This window comes from Carcharodon carcharias, chromosome 23 (assembly GCF_017639515.1).
Source record: "Carcharodon carcharias isolate sCarCar2 chromosome 23, sCarCar2.pri, whole genome shotgun sequence".
Taxonomy (NCBI): Eukaryota; Metazoa; Chordata; class Chondrichthyes; order Lamniformes; family Lamnidae; genus Carcharodon; species Carcharodon carcharias.
The window spans coordinates 53,440,367-53,465,388 of record NC_054489.1 but is presented as its reverse complement, the minus strand read 5'-3'; the positions used below and the strand labels follow the sequence as shown (position 1 = coordinate 53,465,388).

At 43.2% G+C, this 25,022-nt stretch overlaps 1 protein-coding gene across 3 annotated transcripts in view; it reads right to left on the bottom strand.

Annotated features, from left to right (window-relative positions):
* kansl1b (KAT8 regulatory NSL complex subunit 1b) overlaps positions 1-25,022 on the bottom strand; it is a 269,307-nt gene that overhangs the window by 67,686 nt on the left and 176,599 nt on the right. The gene's annotated exons all lie outside the window — the stretch shown is intronic.

The window sequence follows — 25,022 nt, the reverse complement described above, 5'->3', positions numbered from 1 at the left end:
GTGCATGAAGCACAAAAGGCTAGTATGCAGGTACAGCAAGTAATTAGGAAAGCTAATAGAATGTTATCTTTTATTGCAAGGGGAATTGATTACAAAAGTAGGGAGGTTATACTTTAGTTGTACAGGGCACTGGGTGAGATCACATCTGGGAGTATTGTGTACAATACTGGTCTCCTTATTTAAGGAAAGATGTAAAAGCATTAGCAGCTCAGAGAAGGTTTACTAGGCCAACACCAGGAATGGGCGGGTTGTCTCATAAGGGAAGGCTGGACAGGTTAGGCTTGTATCCACTGGAATTTAGAAGAGTAAGAAGCAACTTGATTGAAACATACAAGATCCTGAGGGGTCTTGACAGGCTGAATGTGGAGAGGATGTTTTCTCTTGTAGGAGGATCGAGAACGAGGGGTCACTATTTAAAAATGAGAGGTCGCCCACTTAAAGCAGAGATGAGGAGAAACGTTTCTCTGAGGGTAGTGAGTCTTTGGAATGCTCTTGCTCAAAAGGCAGTGGAAGCAGAGTCCTTGAATATTTTTAAAGCAGAGCTAGATAGATTCTTGATTAAGAAGGGGTTGAAAGGTCATCAGGAATAAGCAGGAATGTGGGGTTGAGGTTACATTCAGATCAGCCATGATCTTATTGAACAGTGGAGCAAGTTTGAGGGGGCAAGTGGCCAACTCTTGCTCCTAATTTGTATGTTTGTATGGAATTAGTTAGACAGTTCTTTCAGTGACCTCCAAAAAGGATGGCATTCTTCTGGGCTGTGAAAACTATGTTTAACTCAGCCCAATGCAGCATTTATTGCCCATTCCTAATTGCCCTTGAGAAAAGCTATTTTATACAGGAAGGCGGCAGCAGAAAAATTTGAGCACGGAAATGGGACTGATTCCTTATAAAACAAGTTCCTGGATCTCAGCCACACCACTGAGAAGCCAAAACATTTCCACACATGGAAAGATGTCAAAAACTTGCACCTGTTGGACCTTATGCCCTGAGACATATTGTGCACCTTGAAAATAAATTCAGAATACTAAGGTCAAGCAGTCCATTCTGTTTACTGCAACCTTTTTAGTTTTGCATCCCCACCCCATTTCCTGCTTTATCAGCAAGTGATCAAATTCCAGTTGCGCTAGGTTGCAGTTGGTTCCACAGATCATAGGTGTAGGCCCTCCATTTTAAAAAAGGTAACTTATGGACTGAATTTGATCAACAAGAGGCCCATCAACTACAGTCAGAATCCCATTGTTCTATGAATTACATAAACGATTAACTCTAGGACAGTAAACAGCACGCAAACAGCAGAAAAATTATGTAGTCAATTCTGGGATGTTCTTGTAATGTACTGTTAGCTTTAACAAATAGGTTAACACAGGAAATCAATTCCCTTCACCAGCAGCCAGAATGGTAAAATGTCCCAAACAATACCACATCCTGTGCACATAAACAACCTGATATGAGGAAAGCCATTTAGAAATTATAGCACTCTTTTTCCTCAGCATATGCCACTGATTTGCAAAAGCAGCAGGCAAGCAGGTGATCTGTTCCCTAACTTTGCTCATGACACCAGGGGTGATTTGACAGCAGCCAAGCAAACTTTTCTCCAAGAAAGGAGCAGGCCTCTGTTCACCAAACCACACTAGAATGGTTGAGGCTACATACTCAGTAAAATACAGTAAAACTGTTTAAAAGTTGCATTCAAGAGAGGACAAGCTCTGATCAGCACAAGCCTAGGGGAGGATCGGATGCATCAAAATGCAACTTAAAGTCTACTGACTGGAGTACAGGGAGACACAAACCTGGTAAGGACATATTGTTGGTCTGAGTCTTCAGAAAGGCAACAGAGCTCTGAATGTGGAGTTTGCAAAATTAAAGAGCAGGCAATTAGATCACTGCAGCAGTCAACCTATAGAGATCCCTTGGTGAAAAGGTATTACAATAAACCTGGAGTTCAAATAGTAAGCTCTGGGCCGGTGAATCACTAACCTCTGTCAGTGACAGCCTAACACATCATCAACTACAGAAAAAAACAATGTATGAAGTCAGATCTCTGAGCTCAGGAAAATTATAAACATTCTAGACAGATGTGAACAAATAGCAGGTTTTGTACGCTTACACCAATTCATCCATCCTTTCCAAATCCACACCAGTCATCTACTTTCAAAGGCTATAAGTTCCAACTATTTGGATAATTCTACAAGAGGGGGTCAGGTCTCAACAGCTCAGTGCCTGGTCTTATTATACCACTCTTGTATTCTGATTGTGTCCAAAAACAACACATATAAAAGGAAGCAATGATTCAGCTCAAGAGCAGAGCCCCTCCGAAGGAGGTTCTAATCCTTGCCTCCAGGTGGCAACATTAATCAACCTTTTTTTTAATTCATTCATGGGATGTGGGCTTCACTGGCTGGGCCAGCACTTATTGCCCATTCCTAGTTGCCCTTGAGGTGGTGGTGAACTGGCTCCAATGAAGATTCCAACGGCCTACTATGCTGCTCTAGTGACAGATAGGCAAAGTTTTCAATCCACCTATTGTCACCATTGTGCTTCTCATTCCCAGAAAGGCAGCAGTGAACCTCTTCTTCATAATGACTAAGTTGCACACGAACAAGGAGGGCAGTCATTCAGCTCCTCAAACCTGCGCCATCATTTAGTAAGATTGAGGCTGATCTGATAGTAACCTGAAATCTGCATCTCACCTAACCCCAATAACCTATCAACCCCTTGCTTACTAAGAATCTATCCACTTCTGCCTTAAAAATATTCAAAGACTCTGCTTCCACCACCTTTTCAGGAAGAGTGTTCCAAAGACTCACGACGCTCAGTGAAAAAATTTTGCTTCATCTCTGTTTTAAATGGGCAACCCTTTATTTTTAAACAGTGCAGCTTTGCAGCATGCACACTTTGTGCAGTGGAGCTCATCAATCCTACTCCGGAAACAGTATATAGCACAATGTAGGATTTGAAGTGGATCAGACAGGTGCAAGAAAAAGCAAAAGGATGTGGTTCTGGCCATTTGTGTTTTTACCTGAAATTATGTAGGAGCAGCCACTATTAGTTACACAATTATCCACAAGCTAATGTATTTCATAACAAAGAGGGAAGGTAAGAAAAAGATTTCAGACTGATTATCAGAACATAGAATCTTTTATCCGAGATGAAACAGGGACTATAATAACATAATTTAAAGGGAACTGGCTAAATATTTAGACAGGAAGAATAGTTATATACACATAGAAAAGGGATCAAGAGTAGACAATTCCAGTTGACGAGCTAGCATTTGGCACAGTGCAAATGGTTGAACGACAATTTATGTGCAAGCAGTTTTTATGATTATATAAACAAGTTGTGACTTTTGAGCCAATCAGAAAAATAGCAATAGCATTTGCAACCTAAACACATGGCATAAGAACCGGAAGTAAGCCTGCTCCAACATCAGCCGTAACCAACCTTTAAAGAAAAAACTTGTCTGAACACAAGCGCAACTCACTGCATTTCAATTGTTATAATATCCCTTGCTAACAGGATGATTATCAACAAACTTGGGGTGAATGGTGCTGATTCAGATAAATACATAAAGGAGGAAGGGAGAAAAGGATTTTCACACTGATGGTTATTAGAACATGGAATATTTAATCCTGGATGAAATAGGGACTGAATAACAATTTAAAAGGGATTTGACTAAATATTTGAACAGGAAGAATGGTAAAGTACACATGGAAAAGGGATCAAGAGTCGGCAATCCCAGTTGCGAGCTAGCATTTGGCACTGTGCAAATGGTTGAAGTGTGGCTATTGTGTCATTTATTACCATCCCAAGAAAGCAGTAACTGATGTGGTGGCAGTCTTCCTTCCATCCCCCAAGACCATGGCTTGAGACGTGGTGGAAAACCCATGTCTAGTATCTCCTGATGTGGCTCAGGAGCCCCACTCTGGCATAGCAGTCTCTGCCGCACTTGCTGCAGAGGAAGACAGTAGGCTAAGATGACGCACGATTCACTGACCTCTGTTTTCTCTGGACCCACTTCTCGACCAGCTGAGCTTCTTGTTTTTGCTCTCCTCTTCCACTGCCCTTCCAAACAATCAGCCTTCAGAGGTCACGGCCATCAACAAATCTCTCCCAGTTGTCAGTGTCAACATTCACCATCTTCATATCTCTCGCTTCCAGGTGCCCCCGTATTGAAGGTACGGACACCTTTGAGGTATTGACCCAGTGGCCTATTCACTGGACATATGGTCTTTGGGTATACGGCCATCATCCATCTGACGAACATAACCAAACCAGCACAGACGTTGTTGACTTAGCAATGAGTGTATGATGATGGAATTAACGTACTCTAGGGCCTCAGAGTTGGTGACCTTGTCCTACCAAGGGTACATCGGAGGCAGGGAAGTTGGAAACTATACAGCCTTTTCTCCAAATTTTCTATAAATGTAGCAAATCTAGTAAACTCATTACCAATGTAGAGGACTGCACCGAGGACTCAGGCTTGGTAGACTTACAGTTTGGTGTTCTGAGTCAGGTTGCTGTTGTTCCATATTCTCACTCAGCTTGGACATCATAACTGCAGCTTTTGCAATGTGTGTTGATTTCAACATCAAGTGACAGATTGCTCGTGATTGTGGAGCCTAGGTATGTGAAGCAAAAAACAACTCCAGTGTCACATTGTCAATGCTGATAGATGGTGGGATAGCAACATCCTGGATCATCACATTTGTTTTGTTGATACTGAAGGTCAAGCCAAACTCTTGACAGATGCGAGAGTGTCTGTTAGTTTGCTGTTCCTTGGTATGGAATGCTTGTACAACATCATCAGCATAGAGCAACTCTGAAGACTTGGCACACCTTTGTCTTGGATCTCAAGAATAGCTTTCCATCAGTTCTGGTGTGTACATAAGACACCCTCTGTTGATGGCCTGAAGCCAAGTGACAGCAGCAAAGACAGGAACATAGCGGTGTTGGTGCCAGAACACAACCCAAGGCACCATCTTACCTTCTTAAATTCTCTTATCAAGCCCATGAGAAAATTCCTTTTTCCCTAAATCGTATAGAACACAAACCTGACAGTCATATTCTCTGCTCCTGTACAGTATCCCTCTCTGCTCTAACTCTCCATAGCCCCTTCCAGGTCCTGTCTGCTCCAGATCTCTTCAGAGTTCTGGTCAAATCCCAATTCCAGCAGCCTCTGAGGCCCTCTGCCTCATCTTCTCCAGCACCTCTCTCTTCCTTCACCACTTCAATCCTATTCCCATTGTTCCACATATCCAGTTCTCCCTACTGCCTGTTCATTCATCTTTCTCTCCCTTCTCCCCAACCACCATTTTTCCCAGCTTTTGTGCTATCATATCTGTAAAAAAAAAAATCAGGATTTGGAGTCTCCTGTTTTCCATGCAGACAGGCCATGCACCGAGTGTAAGAATCATTACATTACAATCTCACCCTCCGAATTTAATAAGGTCCCTCTTGGTTTCAGTCTGTTATAAACTAAATGAACTAGGATCTATAATTTTCAAAGTGCTTCAGTTAAATGTGAACACATGGTATGATAAAACCATAAGACATAGGAGCAGAAATTAGGCCATTTAGCCCAACGAGTCTGTTCCGCCATTCAATCATGGCTGATAAGTTTCTCAACCCCATTCTCCCACCTTCTCCCTATAACCTTTGATCCCCATACCAAGCAAGAACCTATCAATCTTGGTCTTAAATACACTCAATGACCTAGCCTCCACAGCCTTCTGTGGCAATGAATTCCATAGGTTCATCACTCTCTGGCTAAAGATGTTTCTCCTCATCTCTGTTCTAAAATGTCTTCCCTTTACTCTGAGGCTGTGCCCTCGGGTCCTAGTCTCTCCTACTGATGGAAACATCTTCCCCACGTCCACTCTATCCAAGCCTTTCAGTATTCTGTAAGTTTCAATCAGATCCCCCCCTCATCCTTCTAAACTCCATTGAGTATAGACCCAGAGTCCTCAAAAGTTCCTCATATGTTAAGCCTTTCATTCCTGGGATCGTTCTCATGAACCTCCTCTGGACCCTCTCCAAAGCCAGCACATCCTTCCTGAGATACAGGGCCCAAAATTGCTCACAATATTCTAAATGTGGTTTGACCAGAGCCTTATAAAGCCTCAGCAGCACATCCCTGCTTTTATATTCTCGTCCTTTAGAAATAAATGCCAACATTGCATTTGCCTTCCTAACTACCGACTCAACCTGCAAGTTAACCTTAAGAGAATCCTGGACTAGGACTCCCAAGTCTCTTTGCGTTCCAGATTTCTGAATTCTCTCCCCATTTAGAAAATAGTCTATGCCTCTATTCTTCCTACCAAAGTGCATGACCTCACACTTCCCCATGTTGTATTCCATCTGCCACTTTGCCCATTCTCCTAACCTGTCTAAATCCTTCTGCAGCCTCCTCAATACTACCTGTCCCTCCACCTATCTTTGTATCATCTGCAAACTTAGCCAGAATGCCCTCAGTTCCTTCATCTAGATCATTAATGTATGAAGTGAAAAGTTGTGGTCCCAACACAGACCCTTGCGGAACTCCACTAGTCACCAGCCGCCATCCTGAGAAGGACCCCCTTATCCCTACTCTCTGCCTCCTGCCAGATAGCCAATCTTCTATCCATGCTAGTACCTTGCCTCTAACACCATGGGCTCTCATCTTACTGAGCAGCCTCCTGTGCGGCACCTTGTCAAAGGCCTTCTGGAAGTCCAAGTAGATAATATCCATTGCCTCTTTGTCTAACCTGCTCGTTACCTCCTCAAAGATTTCTAATAGATTTGTCAGGCATGACCTTCCCTTGATGAAACCATGCTGACTTTGCCCTTTTTTTACCATGCACTTCCAAGTATTCTGAAATCTCATCCTTAATAATGGACTCTAAAATCTTACCAATGACTGAGGTCAGGCTAATCAGCCTGTAATTTCCTGTCTTTTGCCTCACTCCCTTCTTAAACAGGGGGGTTACATTAGCGATTTTCCAGTCCTCTGGGACCCTCCATGACTCCAGTGATTCCTGAAAGATCACCACTATCTCTTCAGCTATCTCCTTCAGAACTCTGGGGTGTAATCCATCAGGTCCAGGTGATTTATCCACCTTCAGACCTTTCAGTTTTCCGAGCACCTTCTCCTTGGTAATGGCCACCATACTCACCTCTGCCCCCCAACTCTCTTGAATTTTGGGGATGTTACTCGTGTCTTCCTCCATGAAGACTGACGCAAAGTACCTATTCAGTTCCTCCGCCATTTCTTTGTTCCTCATTATTACTTCTCCAGCATCATTTTCCAGCAGCCCAATGTCCACTTTTGCATCTCTCTTACCCTTTATATACCTTAAAAAAAACTCCTGCAATCTTCTTTTATATTACTGGCTAGTTTACCCACATATTTAATCTTCTCCTTATTTCTTTTTTAGTTGTCCTCTGTTGTCTTTGTAGGCTTCCCAATCCCCTGGTTTCCCACTGCTCTTCACCACATTGTGTGCTTTCTCTTTAGCTTTTATACTGTCCCTGACTTCCCTTGTCAGCCATGGTTGCCTCGTCCTCCCTTCAGTATGCTTCTTCTTCCTAGGGATGAATTTTTGCTGTCTCTCTCAAATTACTCCCAGAAACTCCTGCCGTTGCTGTTCCAGTCTTTCCTGCTAGGCTCATCTCCCAGTCAATTCTGGCCAGCTCCTCCCTCATGCCTCTGTAGTTACCTTTATTCAACTGTAATACCGTTATATCTGATCCCAGCTTTTTCCTCTCAAATTGCAGGATAAATCCTATCATTTTATGGTCACTTCCTCCTAAGGGTTCCTTCATTTTAAGCTCCCTTATCAAATCTGCCTCATTACACATCACTAAATCTAGACTTGCCTGTTCCCTAGTGGGCTCCACCATAAGCTGCTCCAAAAAGCCATCCCGTAGACATTCCACAAATTCCTTTTCTTGGGATCCACTACCAACCTGATTTTCCCAGTCTACTTGCATATTGAAATCCCCCATGATCACTGTAACCTTGCCTTTCTTACATGTCTTTTCTATCTCCTGGTGTATCTTGTGCCCCACATCCTGACTACTGTTCGGAGGCCTGTACATAACTCCCATTATGGTTTTTTAACCTTTGCGGTTCATCAACTCTACCCACAAAGATTCTATATCATCTGACTACGTCGTTTCTTGCTGTCGATTTTATTTCATTTCTTACTAACAAAGCAACTCCACCCCCTCTGCCAACCTGCCTATCTTTTCGATAGGATGTATATCCTTGGATATTTAGCTCCTAGTCCTGATTCCCCTGCAGCCATGTCTCCATCGTGCCCACCACATCATACCTGCTAATTTCAATCTGCGTCACAAGCTCATTTACCTTATTTCGTATACTGCTTGCATTCAGATACAACACCTTCAGTCCTGTATTTTCTGTACCCCTTCTCATTGTTGTCCCTTTATCTGATGTGCTTGAAGTTAGATTCCTAGTCCTTTCCAAACACACTGTCCTATTGTGCTCTGGAGACTTTAATAGCCTCTCTTGGGCTCTCCGTCCTTTTCAGTTTTTTCATAATTTTCCACGAAGTTGAATCCACTCTCCCCATGCTAACCTGCTTTGTTTCCCATTAGTCATACTTCTTGGAGTTTTACCTTTCCCTCTCCCCCCACTTTCTAGTTTAAAGTCCTATTGACCACCCTATTTACCCTTTTCGCTAGAACATTGGTCCCAGATCGTTTCAGGTGGAGACCGTCCCAATGGTACAGATCCCTCCTGTTCCAATACTGATGCCAGTGCCCCATGAAATGGAACCCCTCTTTTCCGCACCACTCCTTTAGCCACGTGTTACTTCCCTTATTCTCGCGTCCCTATGCCAATTTGCATGTGGCTCGGGTACTAATCCAGAGATGACAACCCTTGGGGACCTGTTCTTTAATTTAGTTCCTAGTTCCTGATAATCCCCAAACAGGTCCTCTTTCCTAGTCTTACCTATGTTACTTGTCCCGATGTGGACCACAACAACTGGATCCTCCCCCTCCCTCCCTCTCCAAAATCCTTTCAAGCTGGTCAGAGATGTCCCTCACCCTGGCACTGGGCAGGCAACATACCATGTGGGACTCTCGATCCTGCTTACGAAGGATGCTATCAATTCCCCTATTTATAGAATTCCCTACAACTACGACTTGTCTTTTTGTTCCCCCCTCTTGAATGGCCTCCTGTGCCACGGTGCCGTTGTCAGCTCCTTACAGCCCTCTTCCTCATCTACACAGGGAGCAAGTACCTCGTACCTGTTGGACAAGGTCAAGAGCTGAGACTCCTCTGTTCCTGAACACAGGATCCCCCTACCTGCCTCACTTGCAATCATACTCTGCTGACTCTGACCACTGACCGAATTTGAGGTACTTAATCTACCGGATGTGACCGCCTCCTGATACAAAGCGTCCAGGTAACTCTCCCCCTCCCGGACGTGCCGCAGCGTCCGGAGCTCGGACTCCAGCTCATCAATTCCGAGCCGGAGTTGCCCCAGCAACCAACACTTGCTGCAGATATGATCACTGCGGCTCACAATGGGATCTGCCAGCTCCCACATCATACAGCAACAGCACATCACCTGCCCAGCCATCTCTACTTAGTTAATTCAATTATTAATTAGCTTTGCCATTTTTTTTTCAAATTTGATACAGATTTCCTACCAACCAATCAGGTCACAGCTTTCCTGTGGACGTCACTTTTTCAGTTTTATCCCGTGTCACCGCCGCTCTCCTCGCGCTTTTATCCCGTGTCGCCACCACTCTCCTCGCGCTTTTATCCCGGGTCGCCACCGCTCTCCTCGCGCTTTTATCCCGTGTCGCCGCCGCTCTCCTCGTGCTCTTTTATCCCGTGTCGCCGCCGCTCTCCTCGGGCTCTTTTATCCCGTGTCACCGCCGCTCTCCTCGCGCTCTTTTATCCCGTGTCACCGCTCTCCTCGCGATTTTATCCTGTGTCTCCGCTGCTCTCCTCGCGCTCTTTTATCCTGTGTCTCCGCTCTCCTCGCGCTCTTTTATCCCGTGTCACCGTCACTCTCCTCGCGCTCTTTTATCCCGTGTCTCCGTCACTCTCCTCACGCTCTTTTATCCTGTCTCCGCTCTCCTCGCGCTCTTTTATCCCATGTCTCCGCTCTGCTCGCGCTCTTTTATCCCATGTCTCCGCTCTGCTCGCGCTCTTTTATCCCATGTCTCCGCTCTCCTCGCGCTCTTTTATCCCATGTCTCCGCTCTCCTCGCGCTCTTTTATCCCATGTCTCCGCTCTCCTCGCGCTCTTTTATCCCATGTCACCGCTCTCCTCGCGCTCTTTTATCCCATGTCTCCGCTCTCCTCGCGCTCTTTTATCCTGTGTTTCCACTCTCCTCACACTCTTTTATCATCCAACTCTTGACCTGCAAAGTTCTTATGAACACAATGCTGATCTTCTCCATGAGATTTCATAATAAAAGGAAGAGTTTTATAACATTTCTATGAATATTTGATGTGTATTTATGAAGGAAGACCACTCTTAGCTACTTGGCTTCAATATGAAAAAAATATATGAGCATTATACAAGGCAGTCACACATCATGTTTTTGTCCAGCTCATCAACAACCAATTATTCCGCTTTCAACTACAAAACACAATTGCAGCTTAATGTACAAACACAGAGGGGTTATCTGACTAAAATGCATATATTGGCCCCAGGTCTCTCCGTCACTGATAGATACATTGATGAGTCACTGAATTACAACTAGAGAAAACCAGCCCTCAGACTTGCTCAGAAACATGGCAGTGGTTTTTAGCCTCATTAAATAGAGAAACTTATTGCAAATTCACCTGCTCAGGACAAAACACAATCCTGCTAGACCCAGCATCAATACCTACCCCTTAGCAACAATCCAATAATTCAGCAGTCACGGAACTAAGAATATGATTCTATTTTCCTCCTTGTAAATTGTCCTGTTGTTTCTCTGAAATAATAACCATAGGCTGGCTGCCTGCCTGCAGCAGCAACAAGACAATAAAAGCCAACAAAGGAACACAGAATGAGGCAAGTGACTACTATGAAACTAAGTTTCACGCTTAATGGTGATTATTTTCCCCAGCCAACTGAAATCATTAGCAAACACAGACTATGTGGGTAATGATAAATGGTACCATCATAAATGATGCAGAAATGCTGCTGCTGAGCAACTTGGCAGTATTATGCATCAGATCCCAAGTCAATAACAACTTGCATTTACATAGCAACTTTGATAGGGAAAGACACCTCAAGGTGTTCCACAGTGTCATTCTCAGAAAAAGGATGCATGATCTAAGAAGATATCAGATAGGGTAACCAAAAGTTTGAAATAGCATGTTTTGGAGGGTCTTAAAGGAGATAAACTTAAGGAGAGAATGCCACGGAGTGGGGCCTAAGTGCTAAGGAAGTATGGAGGCAGCAGGAGATTGGGGGGGGGGGGAGAAAAGGAGAGTATTTATGCACGCTAAGTCATAAGATGAGCTCTAAGAGTGTTGTGTACTGGAAGAGGTTACACATAAGGGGATGTGAAGCCAGGAAAGAGTATAAACAAATAGGGAACAAAGTCAATGTAGGTTAGCAAGGATGAGGGTGATGGGCAATAGGGTTATTATGGGCAGCTCAGTTCTGACCAGCTGAAGTTCACAGAAGAATGAAAATGGGAGGCTGGCCAGGAGAATACTGGGATAATCAGGTCTAGAGATGACAAAAGGCATGAATGATGTTATCAGTAGCAGGTGGCTGAGGTGGGGATAGGCCACATGGGTACTGTTAGAGAGCTGACTTTGTGATGGGGACATGCGGAATCAAAAACGCAACAATAACTTTAGTCTGAATGTTCAAAGGGAGGAAGAAAGGGCTAAAGGGGAGATGGGAAAAAAGTGATGGGGGGGCAAAGGAGGGGGACAGCCTGGGCCGTTATTTGGCTTGGTGGGCAGGAGGGGGAAGAGGCTGAACTGATGGTCTCAAATTTAGTGACAAAGGAGCCCATTAGGCTCCTTACACTTGTTGAGGTGAAGATGAAGGGCCAGGGGAGAGGATTCAAAGCCGACAGTTGGAAGTGGAGAAAAAAAGCCGTAGCTTATCATTGTTCTCCAGGATCATCCGAGAGGAGTGGGTGGCTAGAAAGTGGAGATTCAGGCCCACTTGATGTGGTCCAGCCATTCTAGTGATAGACGGTTAAACAAGCTGTGTGGGTCTTGGACTTGGTGTGAAAACAGGTCCTGAACCAACTGGAACCACCAGGATCGGAGAGATTAAAGATTTTTCTCGGAACAATGGCAAAGGCAAAGATGAGGGAGTGGCTGAGCAAACTGACAACTGAAATACCATGGTGAATGGAGGACTAAAACTGCTATGCAGTTAGATTGAAATTGTGGGGGTGGGGGATTTTTCCCAAGAGGCAGATGCAGAAGGAAGTAGGTTTGGAAGGTTAGCAAGGTGATATATGGCTGTGTCAATGATTACGACCATGTAGAGGTGCCATGGCCAATGGCAAGGTTGAGTGGGTGGTCATGGACATGGATAGAAAACAAGAGAGCAACGTGTTTAAAGGTGAGGGGGGAAAGCAGAGTGGTGACGGTGATTGAAATCATCAAGAATGACGAGACATTCAATGCAGAGGCTGATAGAGGAAAGAAATCTGTTAGCAGTTTGGGGTGGAGACCAAGGGGAATGAGAATTCTAAAATTAGATGCATAATACTTGAAAAATTACTCAGTCCCCTAAAGGCTTTACAACTGTAACACTGGTTACCACTTTTAATTGTTCTGTAGAAGCCACTGATGCAGAAAATTTGAGGAGGGTTCCAGCATAACAAGCAGCTCTGGTTCAACACGAATTCAGGTCCATTATGAGGGAGGCAAACAGGCATGAAACATGCGAGCGAGCATCAGTGAAATGACTAAGCAGTGAACATTTAAAACATTCCTTGGCCTCTAACCACTTTCCTCAGACAACACATCTTGAGGGTACCCAGGCCACTTTTACATCGCTTGAGATCCATGCTGGTGCTACCAGGGTAGAACTCATGTTGCTGGTTGCAGGCCCAAAGCTGCTTATAAATATGGCTGGCTATCCAGTAGGATCCGTTTTGGATGGAATTTTTTAGGTTGCTGACATTAGTGTGCTCCATCAACTGCTTATTAGGTTTGCTGCTGGGGCACGAGCCTGTGCTTTGGGAGGCAGTGGCACTGGGACAACATGAAAGCAATTCTATTCACATATAGCAAGGACAAGATCAACAGCTATCTAGCACAAATCGATTAAACACTCCAGGCCAAGTCATTTTCCAATCCTCAGTGGATACAGCTGAGGTGCCAGAGGATTGAAGTTCTGCTAATGCTGCACCTTTGTTCAAAAAGTGGGCGAGCAATAGACAGAATAATTACAGTCTGACCTCAGTGGTGGGCAAATTATTGGAATCAATAATGAGAGACAGGATTGACCAAGGGCAGTCAGCACGGATTGAAGGGAAGGTCGTATCTGACTGATTTGATTGTATTTTTTGAGGAAGTAACAAGGAGGATCGATGAGGGCAATGGAGTTGATGTGGTCTACATGGATTTTAGCAAGACTTTTAACAAGGTCCCACATGTCAGGCTGGTTTAAAAAAAAGAGCACATGGGATCCAGGGGAACATAGCAAGCTGGATACAAAATTGGCTCAGTGGCAGGAAACAAAGGGAATTGTTGATGGATATTTTTGTGACTGGAAGGTTGCTTCCATTGGGATTACCCAGAGTTCAGTGCTAGGACCCCTGCTTTTTGTGGCATATGTTAATGATTTGGACATAAAAGTAGGGGGAATGATCAAGACATTTATACATGACACAAACTGGCCGTGCAGTAGCTAGTGAGGGAGATTGCCGTAGACTGCAGGGAGATATCAATGGACTGGTCAGATGGGCAGAAAAGTGGCAAATGGGATTCAACCCAGAGAGGCGTGAGGTGATGTATTTGGGGAGGTCAAAAAAGGCAAAGAATTACACAATAAATAGGAGGATTGTTAGAGGTGTAGAGGAAGTGAGGGACCTTGGACTGAATGTCCACAGATCCCTGAAGGTAGCAGGACAGGTGGTTAAGGTGGCATATGGAATCCTTTCATTTATTAGCTGAGACATAGAATGCAGCAGCAAGGAGGTTATACTGGAACTATATAAAACATTAATTAGGCCGCAACTTGAGTACTGAGTGCAGTTCTGGACACCTCATTGCAGAAAAGATGTAACTGCATTAGAAGGGGTTCATGGGAGATTTACAAGGATGCTGCCAGGACTGGGAAGTTGCAGGTATGAGGAAAGATTGGATAGGCTGGGGTTGTTCTCCTTGGAACATGGGAAGCTGAGAAGAAATTTGATCAAGATTAACAAAATTGAGGGGGGCCTGGATAGTGTGGATAGGAAGAGCTTATTTACTTTAGCAGAAGGGTCAGTGACTAGGGGGCACAGATTTAAAAGGATTGGTAGAAAGGTTAGAAGGGAGATGAGGAAAGTTTTTTTTACCCTGAGCGTTGTGGGGGTCTGGAACTCACTGCTTGAAAAGGGAAGTAGAGGCAGAAACCCTCAGCTCATTTGAAAGGTGTCTGGATATGCACCTCAAGTGCTGTAACCTGCAGGACAGAGGACCAAATGCTGGAAAGTGGGATTAGGCTGGGTGGCTCGAATTTTGGCTGGCACAGAAACGATGGGCAGAGTGGCAACTTTCTGTGCTGTAAACTTTCTATGATTCTAATAAAGCTTCTCCTATACTGACCATTGAAATATTCTCAGCTCAGATATCATGTTCCCTCCACTCCACCTCCAAACTAAATCGCAATCACAAAGTCAGAAGTTCAGATGTTAAGGTCATTGACCTGGAGCCATGGGGTCATTATGTCATAGAAGGTGGCCATTCCACCATAACCTGAAACATGAACTCAGTTTCTCTGTCCACAGATCTCAGCAAAGCAGAATTTTTGACACTACAGCACTGAAATGACAACTTTGATTGCTGAGCTCAGGTTTTATAGTGAGGCTTAGGCCCACAACATTCTGATTCAAATGAGTGCACTATCAGTTTCCACTTTTTGCATTTAGCGGACCGAGGCCTTTGTACTCTTGTAATGTTTGAAGAAATGCTACTTGGGAAGGTGATAAGGTTGAGAGTCGCATCCCAGTAATTCCACAGTCCAAGCTCTACACACTGAAGATATCAACATAGAACTGAGTAAATCGACTGCAAAACAAAGGTTAGCTCCAATCATCATGTTGGGAGTGATATATTAGCATCTGTCGAAGGTTAGCTAAGCAACAGGAAGAGAATCAGGATAAATGGGTAATTTTCAGGTTGTCAAACTGGAACTAACAGGGTGCCATAGGTATCAGTGCTGGGGCTGCAACTACTTACAATCTACATTCATGACTTGGATGAAGGGACTGAGTGTACTGCAGCGAAATTTGCTGGATATACAGGTAGGTAGGAAAGCAAGTTGTGAGGAGGATGTAGAGTCTTCAAAGGGATGCAGATAGGTTAAGCAAGTGGGTAAAATCATGACAGCCTGAGGAAAATGTGAGGTTATTCATTTAAGTGGGAAGAGGAAAAAAAGTGGAATATTTAATTGGAGATAAGTGACAGAATGCTACGGTACAGAGGGATTTGGTTATTCTTTCACAGAAAAGCCAGCTAGCAGATACAGCAAGTAATTCAGAAGGCAAACAGAATGTTGATATTTACTGAAGAGCGATGGAGGATAAAAAAAAATAGGGCAGTCTTGCTACTATTGTACAGGGCATTGGTGAGACCACACATGGGGTGCTGCGTACAGTTTGGTCTCCTAATTTTAAGGAGGTATATACTTGTATTGGAGACTGTTCAGAGAAGGGTCACTTGGTTGATTCCATAAGATAACCCCTTCATCCCAGGAAAGGTTGAGCAGGTTGAATTACATTGCAATTTAGAAGAATGAGAGGTGACCTTATTGAAACATAAGATTCTGAGGGGTCTAAAAGGGTAGATGTTGAGCGGATGTTTCCCCTCAGGGGTTAATTTAGTCTTAGGGGGCACAGACTCAGAATAAGGAGCTTCCCATTTAAGGTAGAAATTAGGAAGAATTTCTCCCAAGTTGTTGGTCTTTGGAATTCTCTTCCTGATAGCAGTGGTGGCTGGGTCATTGAATATATTCGAGGTTCAGCTAGACAGATTTTTGACCAACAAGGGAATCAAGGGTTATGAGAGTCAAGGGTTATGGGAGGCAGGCAGGAAAGTGCAGTTACGGACACCATCAGATCAGCCATGATCTCATTGAATGGTGAAGTAGGCTCAATGGGCCAAATGGCCTACTCTTGCTCCTATTTCTTACATTATCTTATCTTCAATGATAAATTCAATTAGTCTGCTCCCCAATGATGCCTTCTCCATGATGCCATGTCAAAGGTCATGTATTTGTGATAAAATCAATATTACTGGGAAATAAAGCAAAAAGCACTGTAGCTGCCACCAGTGAACATCCTCAAAAAGATCCATAAGACATTCTATGTACTCTCAAATTCAATATAAAAATGCAGAAATGCTATTTGAAAGTTCACTTTTCAGAGGTTCATGATTACTGAAATCCAGGTTAGGGCAAGAAACAGGAACAAACTACTTGCAACAGACATAATGGTTAGACTATTGACAGGTGATGAACAGAGACATTAGGGTTCAATGAGAACCATGCCTCTAATGTATAGGAATTACTCAAAACTTGTCAAATTTGGTGGCTTAAATAAGCAAAGTGGGAAGAACAGAAAATGCAACAATTGAAAACCAAAAAGATTTGGACAACTAGAAAGGCTAATAGCAAATCAAATTTCAGGTTTTCCCCACATCAATACTTATGCACGTTTCTCTGATTATAGTGTTCAAACTGAACCTACAGAGGGGGGTATACTTCAGAACTCGCAGATCATAAATATTGCTGTCTTGCTTTCTACCACTAGAGGCCATCAATAAATTAATGATTCTCTCTGGCATAATTATTTTCAAATGCAATCCAAAAATCTCCTGGAAGTCACTGTTTTATCTTTTGCTTCTCCCTGCCCACAAACTGTAGATCCTTAGGGAACACCCAACTTCCTCCACATTCAGAAATGATTATGTTCTTATTTATAAAACTTTTAATGTCTCAGCTTGCCATTTTGTATAAGTTTAATAGGCTCTGCTCATTTAAGCATAGACTCTTATGCTGAAGCCAATATTTTTGCTCACCTTGCAATGCTCCCTTGCTTCTCAAGTTCTTGGTCTCTACCTTGACTGTGATTGTTTGACTGACATTTCCCCATGCAAATATGTGTCTTGTCTTTCCACAACATGCTCTGTTATATCACCGTGCTGCTTTGCACAACATAACCACACTTTCAAAAATAAATTAATGTTTGTTTTCTGACAAAATCAACTCCAAGCTCTCATTACTATGGTGTAAATAGACTGCCTAGTGTGGCATTAAATCAAGAGACTTTGATACCCCGGTTTTTAATGCAGTAACAGGAAACCAGGGGCAGATGCAGATGCTAGAATTAGCCTCAGTGCTCCTGGGCTCTGATGACAAAAGCTTCAAATCAGCAAGGATTATTGCTTCTCATTACTTCACTATCCAATGATTCATGGTGTGATCAGACAGGAGATGAGGATTTGGATGGGCTCAGTTTCATTTCCCCGAGTAACATAAGACTCCCCTAATTTACATGAAGAATAGCCAGCTGGGTGAGATACCAGATCATGCCAAGTGCCCATGAAACCACAGCATTTTCAACTGGGAAAGGAGTTAACTCAATCAACATCCTTTTGCTTATTTGGGAACACAAGAAAAGCAGACCATTCAGCCATATGTTCCGCATTCAATCATACTCGAACTGTACTACCAACCGTGTGTACCCTGCTTTTGCACAGTGTTCCCCGATAAAAATCTATGAGTTAAACTCTTTGAAATTTCATTTCACCTGCAGTACCCATAGCCTTTTTGGGAGACAGAATTCCACGTTCATGTCACTCTGAGAAAATACTTCCTGATTTCACATTGGAATAGTCCAGGTTTAATTTTGAGTTTGTGCCCCTTGTTCTCAATTCACTCACCAGAGCAAATATCTTAACTTTATATACCCTCTCAAATTCTTATATAATTTTAAGCACCTCAATTCAGGGGAATGAGCAACAAACCAAGCAGGCGTGCAGCTGAGACACAATCCAATCATCAACACCAGAGAGCTTGAGCTGTGCATGTTGATTCTGCTCAGAAGCCAAAATGATTCCTTTCCACAAAGAGTACATACAAATCGATGTGTTGAAGCTCCGCATCAGTGCAGCTGTTCAGAGGTTATCTTTACTGTGATGCAGTTAACTACACCATTCTCCTCCAATGCCTCTTCACTGTCGTTCAGCTGAGTAGGGTGCCTCTCTCCTGGTTCTATCCTTATCTAATCATGGACACAGTACTACTTGCAATGATGTTTCTTCCTGCTCCTGCACTGTTACCTCTGGGTCCCTCAAAAATCAATCATGTAACAAGGGTGATAAAGTAATCATGGATGACTTAAGTCTACATATAGGCTGGGAAAACTAAATTAGCACTAATACTGTGGCAGAAGAATTCCTGGAGTGTGTACGAGATGTTTTTTTAAGACCAGTACGTCAAGGAACCAACTAGGGAACAGGTTATCCTAGATTTGGTATTGTGCAATGAGAAAGGGTTAATTAATAATCTTGTTGTGTGGGATCCTTATGGGAACAGTGACCACTACATAATAGAATTCTTCATTTGGATAGAAAGTGAAGCAGTGCAATCCAAAACTAGGGTTCTAAATCAAAACAAAAGAAGCTATGAAGATATGAGGGAGGGGGAGTAGGCTATGACAGACTGGGGAACTTCATTAAAAGGTATGACCTGGATAGACAATAGCTACCATTTAAGGAGCAAATATATGCATTGCAATAGTGAAACATTCCTTCCTGGCGCAGAAACACAACAGGAAAAGATAACAAAAGAAATTAAGGATAGTATTAGATCCAAAGAGGAGTCATATAAAGTTGCTCGAAAAAGTAGCAAGCCTGAGGATAGGGAGCAGCTTAGAATTCAGCCAAGGAGGACCAAGAGATTGATGAGGGGAAAAATAAGGTATAAGAGTAAACTTGCAAGGAAATAAAAGTGAACTATAAAGCCTTCGGTAAGCATGTAAAAGGAAAAAGATGAGTGAAGACAAATGTAGGTCCCATGCAGTCTGAAACGGGAGAATTTATAAGAGAACAAGGAAATGGCAGAGCAATTAAACAACTACTTTAGTTCTGTCCTCAAGGAGGAAGACACAAATAACTTCCCAGAAACACTAGGGAACCAAGGGTCTAGCGAGAAGGAAGAATTGAAGAAAATTAGTATTATTAGAACAGTGCTGGAGCAATTAATAGGACTGAAAGCCGATAATTCCAGAGGACCTGATAATCTACATCCCAGGGTACCAAAGGTGGCAGCTATGGAAATAGTGGATGCGTTGGTTGTCATCTTCCAAAATTCATTCGATTCTGGGACAGTCCTGGCAGATTGGAGGCTGACAAATGTAACCCCGCTATTTAAAAAAGGAGGGAGAAACCAGCGAATTACAGACCAGTTAGCCTAACATCAGCAGTAGGGAAAAGCTAGAGTCTATTATAAAGGATGTGATAACAGGACACTTAGAAAATATCAACGTGATTAGACAAAGTCAACATGTATTTATGAAAGGGAAATCATGTTTGACAAACCTACTGGAGATTTTTGAGGGCGTAACTAGCAGAATAGTTAAGGGAGAACGAGTGGAAGTGGTGTATTTGGATTTTCAGAAAGCTTCTAATAAAGTCCCACATAAGAGGTTAGTGTGTAAAAATAAAGCACATGGGATTGGGGGTAATATGTTGGCATGGACTGAGAATTGATTAACGCTCGGGAAACAGAGAGCAGGAATAATCGGGTCTTTTGCGGAGTGGCAGGTGGTGACTAGTGGGTACTGCAGGGATCAGTGCTTGGGCCCCAGCTATTTACAATATATATCAATGACCTGGAACATGGAGCCAAACATAATATTTCCAAGTTTGCTGGCGACACGAAACTTGGTGGGAATGTAAGTGGTGAGGAGGATATTAAGAGGATTCAAGGCAATTTAGACAGGTTGGGTGAGTGGGCAAATACGGCAGATGCAGTAGAACGTGGATAAGTGTGAAGTTATCGACTTTGGTAAGAAAAACAGAATGGCAGAGTATTATTTAAATAGTGATAGATTGGGAAACGTTGATGCACAAAGGGACAGGGGTGTCCTTGTACACCAATCACTGAAAGCAAGGATGCAGGTGTAGCAAGCAGTTAAGGCGGCAAATGATATGCTGGCCTTCACTGCAACAGGATTTGAGTACAGGAGCAAGGGTGTCTCACTGCAGCTTACAGGCCTTAGTGAGGCCACATCTGGGGTATTGTGTGCAAGTTTGGTCTCCTAACCTAAGAAAGGATATACTTGCCATAGATGGAGTGCAGCGAAGGTTCACCAGACTAATTCCTGGGATGGCAGGGCTGCTGTATGAGAAGAGATTGGGCGATTTGGCTTATATTCACTGGACCTCAGAAAAATGAGAGGAGATCTCATTGAAACATAGAAAACTCTGACAGAGATGGACAGACTGGATGAAGAGATGACCTCTGGCTGGGAGGCGGCAGTCCAGAACAAAGGATCATTGTCACAGGATGTAGGGTAGACCATTTAGGACTGAGATGAGGATAAACTTCTTTACTCAGAGGGTGGTGAAACTATGGAATTCTCTACCACAGAAGGCTGTGGAGGCCAAGTCCCTGAACATATTTGAGGAAAAATAGATTTCTGGACTCTAAAGGCATCAAGAGGTATGGGGAGAGAGCAGGAGTATGGCATTAAAGTAGAGGATCAGCCATGATCCAACTGAATGGCACAGCAGGCTCTAAGGGCCATAAGTCCTAATATCTTAATTTTCTATGTTTCTATGATGAGCTTCTGGCCACATATTCCTGTCATATTTAGCTTTATAATGCACCTGTGAAGACCCTCAGGTTGGTTTGGGGTGGGGGGGGGGGGGCGTAGTTTATGGTGCTATATAAATAGAAGTTGTTGTTGCTACAAAAGACACATCTCTTGGCCCATTTGGGCTAATGTTTGAGGCCATCAACAGCTTGGTCAGAAATTCAAGAGTTAAAACTGTTAACAGGGTTTTTGTTCCTTTACAAAGAACTTATCCATATTTGCATTCAGAGGAGCATTGTTATTTAAGCATTTTCTTACTGTTTAAAAAGGAACCTTGAAGTGGAACATGTATCTGTTGCTCAGCCTGTTAATCTTGTTTCAACGGAATTGAACATACTAACGAGGAGCAGCAATAGCCACTTGACCCCTCGAGCCTGCTCTGCCATTCAATAAGATCACAACAGATCCTATTGTAACGTGAACCCCACTTTCTCGCCTACCCCAATAAGTAAGGTGGTGAAAGGTTAACAGGAATCTATCTCTGCCTTAAAAATATTCAAAATCTCTGCTTCATCCAACTTTTGAGGAAGAGTTCCAAAGACTCAAGGCCCTAAGAAAAAAATTCTCATATCTGCCTTAAATGGGTGACCCCTTACTTTTAAACAGTGACCCCTAGTTCCACCTTCTCCCGCAAGAGGAAACATCCTCTCCACATCCACATTGTCAAGACCCCTCAGAATTTTGTATGTTCCAATCAAGTTACCTCTGACTCTTCTAAACTCCTCACAAGGCAACCCGCCCATTCCAGCTATTAGTCTGGTAAAACTTCTCTGAACTGCTTCCAACACATTTACATCCTTCCTTAAATAAGGTGACCAATACTGTACACAGTACTCCAGATGTGGTTTCACCAATGCCCTGTATAACTGAAGGATAACCTCCCTACTTTTGTATTCCATTCTCCTTGCAATAACAATAACATTCTATTCAATTTTCTAATTACTTGCCGTACCTAATTGCTAATCTTCTGTAATTCATGCACGAGGACACCCAGATCCCTCTGCAATCTCTCGCCATTTAGATAATATATTTCATTGTTATTCTTCTTGCCAAAATGGACATTTTCATAATTTCCCACATTATACTTCAATTGCCAGATCTTTGCGCACTCACCTAACCTTTTTAGCCTCCTTATGTCCTCTTCACATCAAACTTTCCTACTGATCATTGTATCACCCGGCAAATTTAACAATCATACCTTTGGTCCCTTCATCCAAGTCATTAATATAAATTGTAAAAAGTTGAGTCCTCAGCACTGACCCCTGTGACACACCACTCGTTGCATCTTGCCAACCAGAAAATAATCTATTTATGCCTACTCTTTCCTGTTAGCTAGCCAAATTTCTATCCATGCCAAAATGCTACTTCTTACACCATTAGCTTTTATTTTCTGCAAATCACTTTAATGTGAAACCTTATTAAATGCCTTCTGGAAATTTTAAGTACAGGACACCAACCAGTTCCCCTTTATCCACAGCACATGTTACTTCTTCAAAGATCTTCAATAAATTGGTTAAACATGATTTCCCTCGCACAAAACCATGTTGACTCTGCCTTATTACCTTGAATTTATCTAAGTGCCCTGCTATAACATCTTTAATAATAGCTTGTAACATTTTCCCTATGTCAGAGGTTAAGCTAACTGATTTCCTGCTTTCTGTCTCGCTACCTTTTTGAATAAAGGAGTTACAATTTGCTATTTTCCAATCTAATGGAGCCTTCCCCAAATCTAGGGAATTTTGGAAAATTAAAACCAACACCAACTATCTCACCAAAGACTTATTTTAAAAACTGAGATGAAGTCCATCAGGGCCTGGTGATTTGTCAGCCCACAGCTCCAGCAATTTGTGCAGTATCACTTCCCTAATGATTGTAATTTTCTCGAGTTCCTCTCTCCCTTCTATTTCCTGATTGATAGCTATTATTTGTATCCTCTATAGTGAAGACCAATGCAAAATACCTATTCAATTCATCTGTCATCTCATTATTTTCTATTATTAACTCTCCAGACCCACTTTCGAGAGGACCAGCACTCACTTTGTTAACTTCTCTTTTTGTGACTGACTTTCCAAACAATTCTTATTCAATACTTCGCTTATCTTTCCATTTGCTGCTCTTGCTCTCTTTCTATGTCGCTTCATTTATCCCTCTTTCCTTCCTTCCTTCTTTCACCAAGACCAAGAATTTCAACAAATTCTGAGCAGCTATCAACAATGTACTTTGCAAACTCAATTACCCGATTATTCCTATGATCTGAAACTATCATGTGTATCCCAGTAAGACAGCGAGTATTCCAATCTATTTACTCATGGGATGTGGGCATCACTGGCAGGGCTAGCATTTATTGTCCATCCCTAGTTGCCCTCGAGGTGGTGATGCTGAGCTGCCTTCTTGAACTGCTGCAGTCCATGTGGTGTAGGCACCCACAGTGCTGTTAGAGAGGCAGTTCCAGGATTTTGACTCAGCAACAGTGAAGGAACAGCAACATATTTCCAAGTCAGGATGGTGTGTGGCTTGGAGGGGAACTTGCAGAAGGTGGCGTTCCCATGTGTCTACTGCTCTTGTCCTTCTAGATGGTAGCAGTCGTGGATTTAGAAGGCTATCTAATGAACCTTGCTGAGTTCCTGCAATGCTTCTTATAGCTGGTACACATTGCTGCCACTGTGCCTTGGTGGTGGAGGGAGTGAATATTTTTGGATGTGATGCCAATCAAGGGGCTGCTTTGTCTTGAGTGGCGTCGAGCTTCAGTGTTGTGGGAGCGGCACTCATCCAGGCAAGTGGAGAGTATTGCATCACACTCCTGATTTGTACTTTGTAAATGGTGGAAGGCTTTGGGGGGCCGGGAGTTGAGTTACTCAATACAGGATTCCGAGCCTCTGATTTGGTCTTGTAGCCACAATGTTTATACGGCCAGTCCAGTTCCATTTCTAGTCAATGGCAACCTCCAGAACGTTGATAAGTGGGGGATTCAGCGATAGCAATGCCAGTGAACGTGGAAGAGTGATGGTTAGATTCTCTCTTGTTTGAGTCATACCTAGCACAAAAGAAGCTGGTTGTGGTCAGTAATCTCAGTTCTAGGGCATCACTTCTGTTGCATGAATGTGTCTTGCCACTTGTTAGCTCAAGCCTAGATCTCGTCCAGGTCTTAATGCATTTGAACACTGACTGTTTCAGTATCTGAGGAGTTGCAAATGGTGTGGAACAGTGCGCAATCAGCGAACATCGCCACTTCTGACTTTATGATGGAAGTAAGGTCATTGATGAAGCAGCTGAAGGTGGCTGGGCTTAAGACACTACCCTGAGGAACTCCTGCAGTGAAGTCCTAGAACTGAGATTACTGACCACAACCACCTTCCTTTGTGCTAGGTATGACTCCAACCAGCAGAGTTTCCCCCTTGATTCCCATTGACTATAGTTTTGCTTAGGCTCCTTGATGCCACACTCAGTCAAATGCTGCCTTTATGTCAAGGGCAGTCACTCCCAACTCAACTCTGGAATTCAGCTCTTTTGGTCCACATTTGGATCAAGGCTGTAATGCAATCAGGTGCTGAGCGTTCCTGGCAGACCCAAAACTGAGGGTCAGTGAGCAGCTTATTGCCAATCAAGTACCACTTGATAGCACTGTGATGACCCTTTCCATCACTTTACCGATGATCCAGAGTAGAGTGATGGGGCAGCAATTGGCTGGGTTGGATTTGTGCTGCTTTGTGTGTACAGGATATACCTGGCCAATTTTCCACATTGTTGGGTAGATGCCAGTGTTGTATCCATACTGGAACAACTTGGCTAGGGGCACAGCAAGCTCTGGAGCTCAAGTCTTCAGTACTATTGCCAGAATATTATCAGAGCCCATAGCGTTTGCGTATCCAGTGCATTGAGCTGTTTCTTGATATGTGGAGTGAATCGAGTTGGCTGAAGACTGGCTTGGTGATGCTGGGGACCTCCAGAGGAGGCTGAGATAGATCATCCACTCGAAACTTCTGGCTGAAGATTGTTGTA